This window comes from Bubalus kerabau, chromosome 5, assembly GCF_029407905.1.
Source record: "Bubalus kerabau isolate K-KA32 ecotype Philippines breed swamp buffalo chromosome 5, PCC_UOA_SB_1v2, whole genome shotgun sequence".
Taxonomy (NCBI): domain Eukaryota; kingdom Metazoa; phylum Chordata; class Mammalia; order Artiodactyla; family Bovidae; genus Bubalus; species Bubalus kerabau.
The window spans coordinates 54,312,687-54,327,976 of NC_073628.1; the positions used below are offsets into that span (position 1 = coordinate 54,312,687).

At 39.9% G+C, this 15,290-nt stretch overlaps 1 protein-coding gene and 1 long non-coding RNA gene across 2 annotated transcripts in view; one reads left to right on the forward strand and one right to left on the reverse strand.

Moving 5' to 3' along the window:
• LOC129652735 (ankyrin repeat domain-containing protein 30A) overlaps positions 1-15,290 on the reverse strand; it is a 141,991-nt gene that overhangs the window by 79,676 nt on the left and 47,025 nt on the right. The gene's annotated exons all lie outside the window — the stretch shown is intronic.
• Positions 10,380-13,889, forward strand: LOC129652737 (uncharacterized). Its single transcript, XR_008714721.1, has 3 exons — positions 10,380-10,934; positions 11,952-12,073; positions 13,016-13,889. It is a non-coding gene; the product is annotated as an uncharacterized LOC129652737 (long non-coding RNA).

Sequence of the window (15,290 nt, forward strand, 5' to 3'; positions counted from 1 at the left end):
TTAAACTGATAGTCATGTAAGTTAAAACACATTCTGAAAGATCTACATTTTTTGTTCCCCTCCCCTATTGTTTGTGTTTTAGATGTCATCTTGGTGATCTTCACATTTATCTCATCACTATTTATTGTAGTTACAGTTGATTTTAGCACTCTTTTGTTTTTATTTTCATACTTGGTTTAAGCACTTGACCCTCAGTTCTTACTATATATTGGCCTTTCCTAGTTGGATTTTCCCTTTCCTATAAATTCTTACTTCTTTTACACTTAGAGAAGATTCTTTTTATGGTTCAGTTCAGTTCAGTCACTCAGTCGTGTCCGACTCTTCACAACTCCATGAATTGCAGCACACCAGGCCTCCCTGTCCATCACCAACTGCCGGAGTTCACTCAGACTCACGTCCATCGAGTCAGTGATGTCATCAAGCCATCTCATCCTCTGTCGTCCCCTTCTTCTCCTGCTCTCAATCCCTCCTAGCATCAGAGTCTTTTCCAATGAGTCAACTCTTCTCATGAGGTGGCCAAAGTACTGGAGTTTCAGCTTTAGCATCATTCCTTCCAAAGAAATCCCAGGGCTGATCTCCTTCAGAATGGACTGGTTGGATCTCCTTGCAGTCCAAGGGACTCAAGAGTCTTCTCCAACACCACAGTTCAAAAGCATCAATTCTTTGGTGGTTAGCCTTCTTCACAGTCCAACTCTCACATCCATACATGACCACAGGAAAAATCATAGCCTTGACTAGACGGACCTTTGTTGGCAAAGTAATGTCTCTGCTTTTGAATATGCTATCTAGGTTGGTCATAACTTTCCTTCCAAGGAGTAAGCGTCTTCTTTTAATTTCATGGCTGCAGTCATCATCTGCGGTGATTTTGGAGCCCAAAAAAATAATAAAGTCTGACACTGTTTCCACTGTTTCCCCGTCTATTTCCCATGAAGTGATGGGACCAGATGCCATGATCTGCATTTTCTGAATGTTGAGCCTTAAGCCAACTTTTTCACTCTCCACTTTCACTTTCATCAAGAGGCTTTTTAGTTCCTCTTCACTTTCTGCCATAAGGGTGGTGTCATCTGCATATCTGAGGTTATTGATATTTCTCCCGCAATCTTGATTCCAGCTTGTGCTTATTCCAACCCAGCATTTCTCATGATGTACTCTGCATATAAGTTAAATAAGCAGGGTGACAATATACAGCCTTGACGTACTCCTTTTCCTATTTGGAACCAGCCTGTTGTTCCATGTCCAGTTCTAACTGTTGCTTCTTGACCTGAATACAAATTTCTCAAGAGGCAGATCAGGTGGTCTGGTATTCCCATCTCTTTCAGAATTTTCCACAGTTTCTTGTGATCCACACAGTCAAAGGCTTTGGCATAGTCAATAAAGCAGAAATAGATGTTTTTCTGGAACTCTCTTGCTTTTTCCATGATCCAGCAGATGTTGGCAATTTGATCTCTGGTTCCTCTGCCTTTTCTAAAACCAGCTTGAACATCAGGAAGTTCACGGTTCACATATTGCTGAAGCCTGGCTTGGAGAATTTTGGGCATTACTTTACGCATGTGAGATGCGTACAAATGTGCAGTAGTTTGATCATTCTTTAGCATTGCCTTTCTTTGGGATTGGAATGAAAACTGACCTTTTCCAGTCCTGTGGCCACTGCTGAGTTTTCCAAATTGGCTGGCATATTGAGTGCAGCACTTTCACAGCATCATCTTTGAGGATTTGAAATAGCTCAACTGGAATTCCATCAGCTCCACTAGCTTTGTTTGTAGTGATGCTTTCTAAGGCCCACTTGAGTTCACATTCCAGGATGTCTGGCTCTAGGTCAGTGTAACACCATCGTGATTATCTGGGTCGTGAAGATCTTTTTTGTACAGTTCTTCTGTGTATTCTTGCCACCTGTTCTTAATATCTTCTGCTTCTGTTAGGTCCATATCATTTCTGTCCTTTATCGAGCCCATCTTTGCATGAAATGTTCCGTTGGTATCTCTAATTTTCTTGAAGAGATCTCTAGTCTTTCCCATTCTGTTGTTTTCCTCTATTTCTTTTTATGGTAGGTTTAATATTAATGAATTATTTAGTTTTTGCCTGACAGAGTAATTCTTTATCTCTGCTTCATGACAATCTTTCTGGGTAGAGTATCCTAGGGTCTAGGTTTTTCCCTTTTAGCACTTTGAATACATCATATCATTTTCTTCTGTCCTGCAATGTTTCTGCAGACAAATCAGCTGATAGTCTTACAGGGGTTCCCTTATATGTGCTTCCTTGTTTTATTTTTGTTGCTGTTAGAATTCTCTCTTTAACTTTTCCTACTTTAATTATGATATGTCTTATTGTTGGTCTGCTTGGATTCATTGTGTCTGGGACATTCTGCTCTTCCTGTACCTGGATATGTTTCCTTGTTCAGATTCAGGAGGTTTTCAGCATAATTCCTCAAATACATTTTTATCTCCTTTTCTCTCTCTCCTCCTCTGTAACCCATACAATGTGAATATTAGTATTTTTAATGTTATCCTAGAAATCTCATAAACTGTTTTCTGTTTTTAGAATTTCCTTTTCTCATTACTATTCTGATTGATTTTCATTATTTTACTTTCCAGATAATTGATGCATTCTTCTGTATCATCTAGTCTGCTGTTCCATTTCTTCTACTTTGTTTGTTTGTTTTCAATTTCACTTGCTGAATTATTTACTTTTGATTAGGTCTTTTTTATATTTTCTAGCTCCTTGTTAAAATTTTCACTGTATTCATCTATTTTTTCCCCTAATTCAGTTAAAATTTTCATTGCCAATGCTTTGACTATTTTATCTAGTAAACTGCTTATTTCTATTCACTGAATTTGCCTGTAATCAAGTAAAAGTACCAAAATAAAGCTAAAGCATGTGATTTATTTTTAAAATCATCACAAAGATAATGGTAAGAGTATACCATTTTTAAACCACCAGGTGAAAAATGAAATAATAAAAAATCTGATGAAGCATTAGTAATAAGAATGCTAACTGAATTAACAATTTTTAGGTTTCAATGCATATATTAAAGTGCTTAAAGTTTGAAAAATTAAAAAGTTAAACATCCAGGTTAAAAATTTTTCAAGAATTTGGAGGGGAAAATTCCCCAGCAAGATAGTTCAAAGAGAAAAGGAAGGAAATAGATAAAAGTACTAATAAAATGACCTCAAAAGAAGTGCTCTAAAAAAGAAAACTAATAGCATCAAAAGCCTCTGACAAGAATTATCAGGGAAAAACACAATTAACGAATGTTAGAAATGAAACAGCCATTAAAAACTGACAATCAAATGTTAAAAGAACTTTATCCCAAACATTTAAAAATATTAGATGAAATAAATTATTTTTAAAAGTGAAACTTACAAAAATTGAAGAATAAAACAGAAGAACGTGAATAGTTCCATAACTGACATTAAACTAAAAATTTTAAACTGCCTCATAAAAGAACATTTCTGTCTCAGGTGGCTAGATGGACAAATTCTGCCTAAATATTAGAGGAACAAACAGCATTAATCTTATACCAACTCTTCCAAAGGAGAACAGGAATAAGAGAGAACATTCCTCAACTTATCAATATTTTTTTAGACCAACACAACCCAGGTAGCAAAATCTAAAAAGGACATTATGAGAAAGGAAAAATACAGGCCAAGAATCTGCCTGAACATGGATGAACAAAATATACAATGTAATAATAGCACACTGAATTCTGTGAAACGTTAAAAGAATGATATATCACAATCTGAGTTGATTCTAAGGAAGATAAGGTAGGCTTAACATTTAAAATTAAAGCTATGTAATATTTCATATTAATAAAATAAAGGAGAAAAAAGTTTTCTTGGTAGAGATAATAAGAGAAGCATTTGATAAAAGATATCACTCATTTATGACAGAAACTCTCAGGAAACTAGGAATACAGTTGTCCTGTGTTCCAAGACCCACACAGATACGAAAATACATGGATGCTCACAACCCTTTTATAAAATGGTGCAGGTTACAACCTATGCACATCCTCCCATATACAATAAATCATCCCTAGATTACTTAAAATGCTTAATACAGTGTGAATGCCATGTAAATAGTTGTAAATACAATTGAAATGTTATGTAAATCTTTACTAGCATTCAATAAATTCAAAATTTCCTTCTTGGAAACTTCTGGAATTTTCTTTCCCAAGTATGCTTTTATTATTATTATTATTATTATTATTATTATTATTGAAGGATAATTGCTTTACAGAATTTTGTTGTTTTCTGTCAAACCTCAACATGAAACAGACATAGATATACATATATCCCCTCCCTTTTGAACCTCCCTCCCATCTCACTCCCCCTCCCACCCTCTAGGTTGATGCAAAGCCCCTGTTTGAGTTTTCTGAGCCATACAGCAAATTCTCGTTGGCTATCTATTTTACATATGGTAATGTAAGCTTCCATGTTACTCTTTCCATACATCTCAGACTCTCCTTCCCTCTCCCCATGTCCATAGGTCTATTCTCTATGTCTGTTTCTCCATTGCTGCCCAGTAAATAAATTATTCAGTACCATTTTCCTAGATTCTGTATACAGGCATTAGAACACTATACTTTTCTCTTTCTGACTTACTTCACTCTGTATAATAGGCTCTAGGTTCATTCACCTCATTAGAACTGACTCAAATGTGTTCCTTTTTATGGCTGAGTAATATTTCATTGTGTATATGTGCAACAACTTCTTTATCCATTCATCTGTCTCCCAAGTATTTTTGATCCACAGACTCAACCAACTGTGGATGCAAAACCCATGGATTTGGAGGGATGACTATACACGGGAACTTGCTTAATCTGATAAAAGGGTGAAATGTTTGTCCTTGTTAGTTTGGAAATGAGGGAACAATGTCATTATCACCAATCCACCCATTTAACAAGTATTCCTATTCAGTCTAGAAGTTGTTGAACAAACAACACAAACAAGAGATTGGAGAAGAAATAAAACTGCTGTTATTCATGATGACATGATTGTATCATGATGTATTCATGATTGTACCATGATGTATTCATGATGACATGATTGTATGCATAAACATTTCAAAGAAGGCAGAAAAGCAATTAGAAATAATAAATTCTGAATACAAAATCAACATATGAAAATAAATTGTTTTCTCCAACCACACAGAATAAACCTCTAAAGATGCTTTTAAAAATACTATCATTTTGAGTATATTTTTGTGTATGGTGTTAGAAAGTATTCTAGTTTCATTCTTTTACAAGTGGTTGACCAGTTTTCCCAGCACTACTTGTTAAAGAGTTTGTCTTTTCTCCATTGTATATTCTTGCCTCCTTTGTCGAAGATAAGTTGTCCATAGGTGCGAGGGTTTATCTCTGGGCTTTCTATTTTGTTCCATTTATCTATATGTCTGTCTTTGTGCCAGTACCATACTGTCTTGATGACTGTGGCTTTGTAGTAGAGCCTGAAGTCAGGCAGGTTGATTCCTCCAATTCCATTCTTCTTTCTCAATATTGCTTTGGCTATTTGAGGTTTTTTGTATTTCCATACAACTTGTGAAATTATTTGTTCTAGCTCTGTGAAAAATATCGTTGGTAGCTTGATAGGGATTGCATTGAATCTATAGATTGCTTTGTGTAGTATATTCATTTTCACTATGTTGATTCTTCCAATCCATGAACATGGTATATTTCTCCATCTATTAGTGTCCTCTTTGATTTCTTTCACCAGTATTTTAAAGTTTTCTATATATAGGTCTTTAGTTTATTTAGGTAGATATATTCCTAAGTATTTTTTTTTCTTTTCATTGCAATGGTGAATGGAATTGTTTCCTTAATTTCTCTTTCTATTTTCTCATTATTAGTGTATAGGTATGCAAGGGATTTCTGTGTGTTAATTTGAAATCCTGCAACTTTACTATATTCACTGATTAGCTCTAGTAATTTTCTGGTGGAGTCTTTAGGGTTTTCTATGTAGAGGATCATGTCATCTGCAAACAGTGAGAGTTTTACTCCTTCTTTTCCAATTTGGATCCCTTTTATTTATTTTTCTGCTCTGATTGCCATGGCCAAAACTTCCAAAACAGTTGAACAGTAGTGGTGAAAGTGGGCACCCTTGTCTTGTTCCTGACTTTAGGGGAAATGCTTTCAATTTTTTTCCATTGAGGATAATGTTTGTTGTGGGTTTGTCATATGTAGCTTTTATTATGTTGAGGTATGTTCCTTCTATTCTTGCTTTCCGGAGAGTTTTTATCATAAATGGATGTTGAATTTTGTCAAAGGCTTTCTCTGCATCTATTGAGATAATCATATGAATTAAAGATCTAAACATAAGACCAGAAACTATAAAACTCCTAGAGGAGAACATAGGCAAAACACACTCTGACATAAATCACAGCAGAATTCTCTATGACCCACCTCCAAGAATATTGGAAATAAAAGCAAAAATAAAGAAATGGGACCTAATTAAAATTGAAAGCTTCTGCACAAAAAAAGGAAACTATAAGCAAGGTGAAAAGACAGCCTTCAGAATGGGAGAAAATAATAGCAAATGAAGCAACTGACAAAGAACTAATTTCAAAAACATACAAGCACGTCCTGCAGGTCAATTCCAGAAAAATAAACGACCCAATCAAAAAATGGGCCAAAGAACCAAACAGACATTTCTCCAAAGAAGACATACAGATGGCTAACAAACACATGAAAAGATGCTCAATTTCACTCATTATCAGAGAAATACAAATCAAAACCACAGTGAGGTACCATTTCACGCCAGTCAGAATGGCTGCTATCCAAAAGTCTACAAGTCATAAATGCTGGAGAGGGTATGGAGAAAACTGAACCCTCTTACACTGTTGGTGGGAATGCAAGTTAATACAGCCACTATGGAAAACAGTGTGAAGATTCCTTAAAAATGGAAATAGAACTGTCTTATGACCCAGCAATCCCACTACTGGGCATACACACCGAGGAAACCAGAATTGAAAGAGACATATGTACCACAATATTCATCACAGCACTGTTTATAGTAGCCAGGACATGGAAGCAACCTAGGTGTTCATCAGCAGATGAATGGATAAGAAAGCCATGGTACATATACACAATGGAGAATTACTCAGCCATTAAAAAGAATACATTTGAATCAGTTTTACTGAAGTGGATGAAACTGGAGCCTATTATACAGACTGAAGTAAGCCAGAAAGAAAAACACCAATACAGTATACTAACGCATATATATTGACTATGCCAAAGCCTTTGACTGTGTGGATCACAAGAAACTGGAAAATTCTGAAAGAGATGGGAATACCAGACCACCTGATCTGCCTCTTGAGAAATCTGTATGCAGGTCAGGAAGCAACAGTTAGAACTGGACATGGAACAACAGACTGGTTCCAAATAGGAAAAGGAGTACGTCAAGGCTGTATATTGTCACCCTGCTTATTTAACTTATTATCCAGGTTACATCATGAGAAACGCTGGACTGGAAGAAACACAAGCTGGAATCAAAATTGCCGGGAGAAATATCAATAACCTCAGATATGCAGATGACACCACCCTTATGGCAGAAAGTGAAGAGGAACTAAAAAGCCTCTTGATGAAAGTGAAAATGGAGACTGAAAAAGTTGGCTTAAAGCTCAACATTCGGAAAACGAAGATCATGGCATCCGGTCCCATCACTTCATGGGAAATAGATGGGGAAACAGTGGAAACAGTGTCAGACTTTATTTTGGGGGGCTCCAAAATCACTGCAGAGGGTGACTTCAGCCATAAAATTAAACGATGCTTACTCCTTGGAAGGAAAGTTATGACCAACCTAGATAGCATATTCAAAAGCAGAGACATTACTTTGCCAACAAAGGTCCGTCTAGTCAAGGCTATGGTTTTTCCTGTGCTCATGTATGGATGTGAGAGTTGGACTGTGAAGAAGGCTGAGCACTGAAGAATTGATGCTTTAGAACTGTGGTGTTGGAGAAGACTCTTGAGAGTCCCTTGGACTGCAAGGAGATCCAACCAGTCCATTCTGAAGGAGATCAGCCCTGGGATTTCTTTGGAAGGAATGATGCTAAAGCTGAAACTCCAGTACTTTGGCCACCTCATGCGAAGAGTTGACTCATTGGAAAAGACTCTGATGCTGGGAGGGATTGGGGGCAGAAGGAGAAGGGGACGGCAGAGGATGAGATGGCTGGATGGCATCACTGATTCAATGGACGTGAGTCTGGGTGAACTCCGGGAGTTGGTGATGGACAGGGAGGCCTAGCGTGCTGCAATTCATGGGGTCACAAAGAGTCGGACACGACTTAGCGACTGAACTGAACTGAACGCATATATATGGAATTTAGAAAGATGGTAACGATAACACTGTATGCAAGACAGCAAAAGAGACACAGATGTATAGAATAGTATTTTGGACTCTATGGGAGAGGGATAGGGTGGGATGACTTGAGAGAATGACATTGCAACATGTATAATTTCAAATATGAAGTGAACCACCAGTCCAGGTTCGATGCATGATACAGGATGCTTGGGGATGATGCACTGGGGTGAACCAGAGGTATGGTATGGGGAGGGAGGTGGGGGGGTGTTCAGGATTGGGAACAAGTGTACACCCGTGGCAGATTCATGTTGATGTATGGCAAAACCAATACATTATTGTAAAGTAATTAGCCTCCAATTAACATCAATAAATTTATATTTTAAAAAATAAAATCAGGAAAAAAAATACTTTCATGATCAGATCAGATCAGATCAGTCGCTCAGTCATGTCCGACTCTTTGCAACCCCATGAATCACAGCACACCAGGCCTCCTTGTCCATCACCAACTCCCAGAGTTCACCCAGACTCATGTCCATCGAGTCAGTGATGCCATCCAGCCATCTCATCCTCTGTCGTCCCCTTCTCCTCCTGCCCCCAATCTCTCCCAGCATCAGAGTATTTTCCAATGAGTCAACTCTTCACAGGAGGTGGCCAAAGTACTGGAGTTTCAGCTTTAGCATCATTCCTTCCAAAGAAATCCCAGGGCTGATCTCCTTCAGAATGGACTGGTTGGATCTCCTTGCAGTCCAAGGGACGCTCAAGAGTCTTCTCCAACACCACAGTTCAAAAGCATCAATTCTCTGGTGCTCAGCCTTCTTCACAGTCCAACCCTCACATCTATACATGACCACAGGAAAAACCATAGCCTTGACTAGATGGACCTTTGTTGGCAAATTGTCTCTGCTTTTGAATATGCTATCTAGGTTGGTCATAACTTTCCTTCCAAGGAGTAAGTGTCGTTTAATTTCATGGCTGCAATCACCATCTGTAGTGATTTCGGAGCCCAGAAAAATAAAGTCTGACACTGTTTCCACTGTTTCCCCATCTATTTCCCATGAAGTGGTGGGACCGGATGCCATGATCTTCGTTTTCTGAATGTTGAGCTTTAAGCCAACTTTTTCACTTTCATCAAGAGGCTTTTTAGTTCCTCTTCACTTTCTGCCATAAGGGTGGTGTCATCTGCATATCTGAGGTTATTGATATTTCTCCCACAATCTTGATTCCAGATTGTGTTTCTTCCAGTCCAGCATTTCTCATGATGTACTCTGCATATAAGTTAAATAAACAGGGTGACAATATACAGCCTTGACGAACTCCTTTTCCTTTTAGTGGCATAGAAATAAACACACAGACCAACAGAACCAAATAGAGAATCCAGAATAAACTTTCACATATGGAGTTAATTAACATTTTCATGAGGAAGCTAGGAACAGGCAGTGGGGAAAGGATAGTGCCCTCAACAAATGGTATTGGGAAAACTGAATAAATACTTTTAGAAGATAAAGCCAGATCCCTATCTTATGCCGCTCAGAAACATTAACTCAAAATGGGTCAAAGACTTAGATATAAGACCTGAAACCACAGAACTCCTAGAAGAAAACATAAGGAAGAAGCTCCTCATCACTTGCCTTGGCAATGATTTTATAGACGTGAAATAAAAAGCACCAAAAAAGCGGGGGGCAGAATCAATAAGTGAGACTACATTAAACTTAACAGCTATTGCACAGCAAAAATCACAAAGGCAACCTACAGGAAAAATAAATTGCAAACCATGTATCAGATAAAGGGTTTATGTCCAAAATTAATAAAGAACTCATACAACTTAATAACCATTTTTTTTAAATGGGCACAAGAACTAAATACACATTTCTCCAAAGAAAACATCTGTGGCCAAAGGTATAAAAGAAGGGGCTAAGCATTACTAATCATCAGAGAAATTCAAATAAAAAACACAATGGGATATCACACAAAGCCTCTAAAAATGGTGATCATCAAGACCTACAAGAGATAAGTGATAGAGAGGTTGTAGAGAAAAGGGAACCTCCTACACTGCTGGTGGGAATGTAAATTGGTGCAGCCACTGAGAGAGTCATTTCCTAGGCAGGTTGATAGGGAGTCTAGGGGTCCCCAAGGAGAGAGGGGTCTGGAATTCTCAAGGAGGAAGAAATGACAAACTTTTTTTCTTTCTCTGCATTCCTTAGGATTATATAACAATAATGTATCCTGCCTAAGGACAGTCTATGGATTAAACCTTCTGTTATCTTAAAATGTAAATTATGGGAGTAGACCTGGTCTTTTCAAGGATGTATCTTGCCTGAGGACAGTGTTATCTTAAAATGTAAATTATGGGAGTAGGTCTGATGAGGTCTTTACAACCTCCAGACATTCTTTGGATTATATAACTTCATTGTTAACACTAGCAAGCGGGTACTCTTTCTGCCCTCTTCTGATGCCTATGTCAGAAGCTTTCTCTATCTCCTTTATACTTTAATAAAACTTTATTACACAAAAGCTCTGAGCGACCAAGTCTCGTCTCTGGCCCTGGATTGAATTCTCTTCTGGGGCCCAAGAATCCCAGTGTCTTCGCGTGATTCAACAACAACCTTTCATCTTGGGGGCTCATCCAGGATCCTTCAGGACAAGGTAAGGATGCTTGGAGCTTTAGTTCTTTGTTCTCTTAGCGAACACGTTTTCTGCTGTGCTTTACTAACTCTACCGTGTGCTTGTGTGAATGAATGGCATGCCCTGCATGAAGTAAGTAAGGAGCCCTGCTCTGCGGTTCCATGGTGATCTCATAAGGCTTATGGCAGAAACCTGTCAGGGCATTATACCGACCTGCCAATGCCAAGAGGCACCCAATGTCTCCTTCGGGAACCGACCAGAAATGGGCAAAGCATGTGGACCGAACTCTCCTTTCTCGGTCAAGCTTTTCAGTCTCTTTGACCATTTCATAACTCCTTGGGAATTAGAAGTACTAACCTAATCTATCAGATCATAGACTTTCAAGGGACTTGTGATCTATACTGTTATTGTGTACTGTGGCTTAGGTCCCAAACTTGGATTGGTAGTCAATAAAGCACCTAGCCTCGCTAGGAATCGAAAGTTTGGAAGCTAGATGGAGCTCTAGCTCCAAGAACATCTCTGAGGTTAAAGGTTACTCAGATTGGGACTGCAATGGGTTTTTTCTTTGGTAATGCCAGCTCTTATTGGATCAGAGGAGGCTGTTATACTGGTGTGGTGATGCTTAGAAAGAACATCTCAGTTTTATGTTCTTGTTGATCTTATTGTGGTCAGGAAATACTCAGGGTCGTGCACAGGCACTCAGGTGACGAATGCTTCCCACAGCGGTCTTAGCTTGGGAGGCATTCCAGAAGGTTACTCTGATTCACCCCGGGTGACATCAGAGGCAAACAAGGTTAAAGGTGAAGAGCTGGACGTCAAGTAGGGATGCTATCAAGTCTACCTCTGGTACATCTTCACCCCATCTCGGTGGTAGAACCGGGAGGGATGCGGACTGCACCTGCGTTGGTAAGGGACAGACTAAGTCCGACCAGGAAGGAAAAGCTTTTAGAGTAACGTCTGTCTACACCCCCATCTAGAGCAGGGAGGGACGCCTCCGGTAGAAAAAATGGCACTGGTTGCTTTTTTTCTCTCTTACAGATGGGAGCTAACAATTCCAGCCTCACTCCTTTGAATTGTATCCTGAAAAACTGGGATAGATTTGATCCCCAGGGCTTAAAGAAGACACACCTGGTCTCCCTATGTGATACTGCATGGCCACGGTATCCATTGGAGGATGGCGAACGGTGGCCAGTTGGAGGGTCTCTTAAGTATAATACTGTTCTACTATTAGGTTCTGTAAGGAACAAGGGAAATGGGTAGAAGTAGCATATGTGTTTCCCCTTTTCTCTCTGTGAAATATGCCAGACTTATGTCCTAAAGGGTATAGATTTGGGCATGAAACCTTCAGCTCCCTCCTGTCCTCTTACTTTGCCCCCGTACCTGGGACTCCAAACTGGGATTCAAACTGCCCACATGGAGGTCCAAACAACTCCTGTCTCAGTACGACCTCAGACTACTCTGGTTTCAGTAGAAACTCAGACCATCAAAGTAAGAGATGAGATGGAGGACAGGAGACAAAGAGAAAAAGAAAAACAGGTTTCTCCAATCTATCCCTGGGATCATATGTGCAGAACAGCCAGAGAGACTGAGGAACAGCCACACGAGCTGTTGCCTCTTTATGAAACACCCACAGGGAGAAATAGTCAGTCTGTGAGAGTTAATAAGCCTTTTTCTTATCAAGAAATACAAAGAATCAAGGAGGATCTGGGAGACTATTTAGATGACCCAGAAAAATATAATAGAGCTTTTAAAGGTGTTACTCTGCTTTATGACCTCACTTGGAAGGATGTGATGTATATCTTGGGACAAACGCTGACTCCCGAGTCAAAGACTCGAGTTTTGGGAAAAGCGGTTGCTTATGGAGATGAATGGCTTGGTAATGAATCAATAGGGAAGAGGGAGAACGAGATAGTGGCCCTCCCCACTGGGAATCAGGCGGTCCCAACTATAGAACCAGACTGGGACTGCTGCTACTGCTAAGTCACTTCAATCGTGTCCGACTCTGTGCAACCCTGTAGATGGGAGCCCACCAGGCTCCCACATCCCTGGGATTCTCCAGGCAAGAACACTGGAGTGAGTCGCCATTTCCTTCTCCAATGCAGGAAAGTAAAAGGTGAAAGTGAAGTCGCTCAGTCGTGTCTGACCCTCAGCGACCCCATGGACTGCCGCCTTCCAGGATCCTCCATCCATGGGATTTTCCAGGCAAGAGTACTGGAGTGGGGTACCATTGCCTTCTCCGAGACTGGGACTACAACACAGCTAAAGGAAAACGGGATCAGAGTCATTTTGTTAGATGTATTCTTGAAGGACTTAGGCAGGCGCATTATAAGCCTTTAAACTATGGCAAATTGGCAGACACAGAACAGGAGGAGAAGGAAGCTCCTGGTAAATTCCTAGATAGACTGAAAGAAGGCCTTCGCAGATTCACTGAGATTGATCCTGAAAGTGAAGAGGGAAACGTGATCTTAAAGGACAGATTCTTCACTCAGTTGGCTCCAGATATCCACCATAAGCTACTAAAATGGGCGTATGGACCAAATCAGTCTTTAGATACTCTGTTACAACTAGCTCAGACAGTCTATTATGGTAGGGAATATGAGGAAAAGAAAGAAAGGCAAAAAAAGACAAAGGAAAAGGCAGAAGCCTTCGCCATGGCTATGAAAAATGTTATTAAACAGCCTGAGAAAAATGCCCAGAGGGGCCCAGGTGAAAAGGGATGGGCTTGCTATTACTGTGGAAAGGAGGGGCACCTCAAGTGGGATTGCCCTCAGGCATCTAAGCCACCCCTGGCTCCATGTCCGGTCTGCAAAAGACCACACTGGAAGAGAGACTGCCCCCAGAGGCGTAGGTCTCAGGGGTCGGACTCTCAAGACAATCAGGACTGAAGGTGCCTGGGGGTCCCCACACAAGCTCCCGTCCTAATTACACCTGAGGAACCCCGGGTATTAATAATTGTGGGGAGCCAATCTGTCAATTTCCTTTTAGATACTGGGGCAACTTATTCTGTGCTTACTGAAGCCCCGGCCCACTTTCTTCCCAATCCACTTCCGTAATGGGACTGTCTGGACGAGCCAAAAGGTATTATTTCAGTTATTCTTTATCTTGCAACTGGGATTCTGTGCTGTTTTCACACGAGTTTCTGATCGTGCCAGAATCTCCCTCACCCCTTTTGGGAAGGGTTATACTGAGCAAGGTCCATGCCTCTGTTTTCATGAATATGGAGCCCTTCCTTTCTCTCCCTTTAGTTGAACAAAATGTAAATCCTAGAGTATGGGCTGATGGAAAATCTGTGGTCGAGCAAAAAATGCTATTCCTGTAGTTGTTAAGCTCAAAGACCCATACGTATTTCCACATAAGAAGTAGTATCCACTGAAACCTGAAGTTAAGGAAGGGTTAAAACCCATCATCAAAAATTTAAAGGAGCAGGGACTATTAATTCCCTGAAACAGTCCTTGCAACACTCCTATTTTGGGTATAAAGAAATCGAATGGTAAATAGAGACTAGTTCAAGATTTACAAATAATAAATGAGGCTGTAGTTCCTTTACACCCCATGGTGCCTAATCCTTATACTCTATTGTCTGAAATTCCTGAGCGGGCCAAATATTTCTCAGTAATTGATTTAAAGGATGCCTTCTATTCAGTGCCTTTGGTGGAAGAAAGTCAATTTGTATTTGTCTTTGAATACCCTATACAGCCAGCTTCTCAGTTAACCTGGACAGTTTTGCCCCAGGGATTTCGTGACAGTCCTCACTTATTTGGACAAAGTTTGTCACTGGATCTACAAAACTTTAATAGCTCTGAAGCGGTGGTGTTACAATATGTAGATGATATTTTGCTCTGTGCTGAGACAGAGGAAGCTTGTTCACGAGCCTCAGAAGATTTCTTAAACTTTCTGGCAGGCTGTGGTTACAAGGCATCAAAAGAAAAGGCTCAGCTTTGTCAACAATCGGTTAGATATCTGGGCCTAATCATATCAGAAGGGACTAGGGCCATAGGCCCTGAGAGAATTAAACTTATACTAAATCATCCCCTACCTATGACTTTAAGACAATTGAGAGGATTTTGGGGAATCACAGGTTACTGTCACATTTGGATTCCGGGTTACGGGGAACTTGCCCGGCCTTTATATAAACTTATAGCTGAAACTCAGCAGGCCCAAACCGAAAAACTGGTTTGGTCGCCAGAAACTCAAAAGGCTTTTAAGGTTCTTCAGACTGCTCTCCTTCAAGCTCCAGCTCTGAGCTTGCCCACAGGGTCAGAATTTAATTTGTTTCTCACTGAAAGAAAAGGTGTGGTATTGGGACACAACTCCGAGGGCCTCACCAGCAACCTATTACATATCTAATCAGAGAATTAGATGTAGTTTCACGTGGGT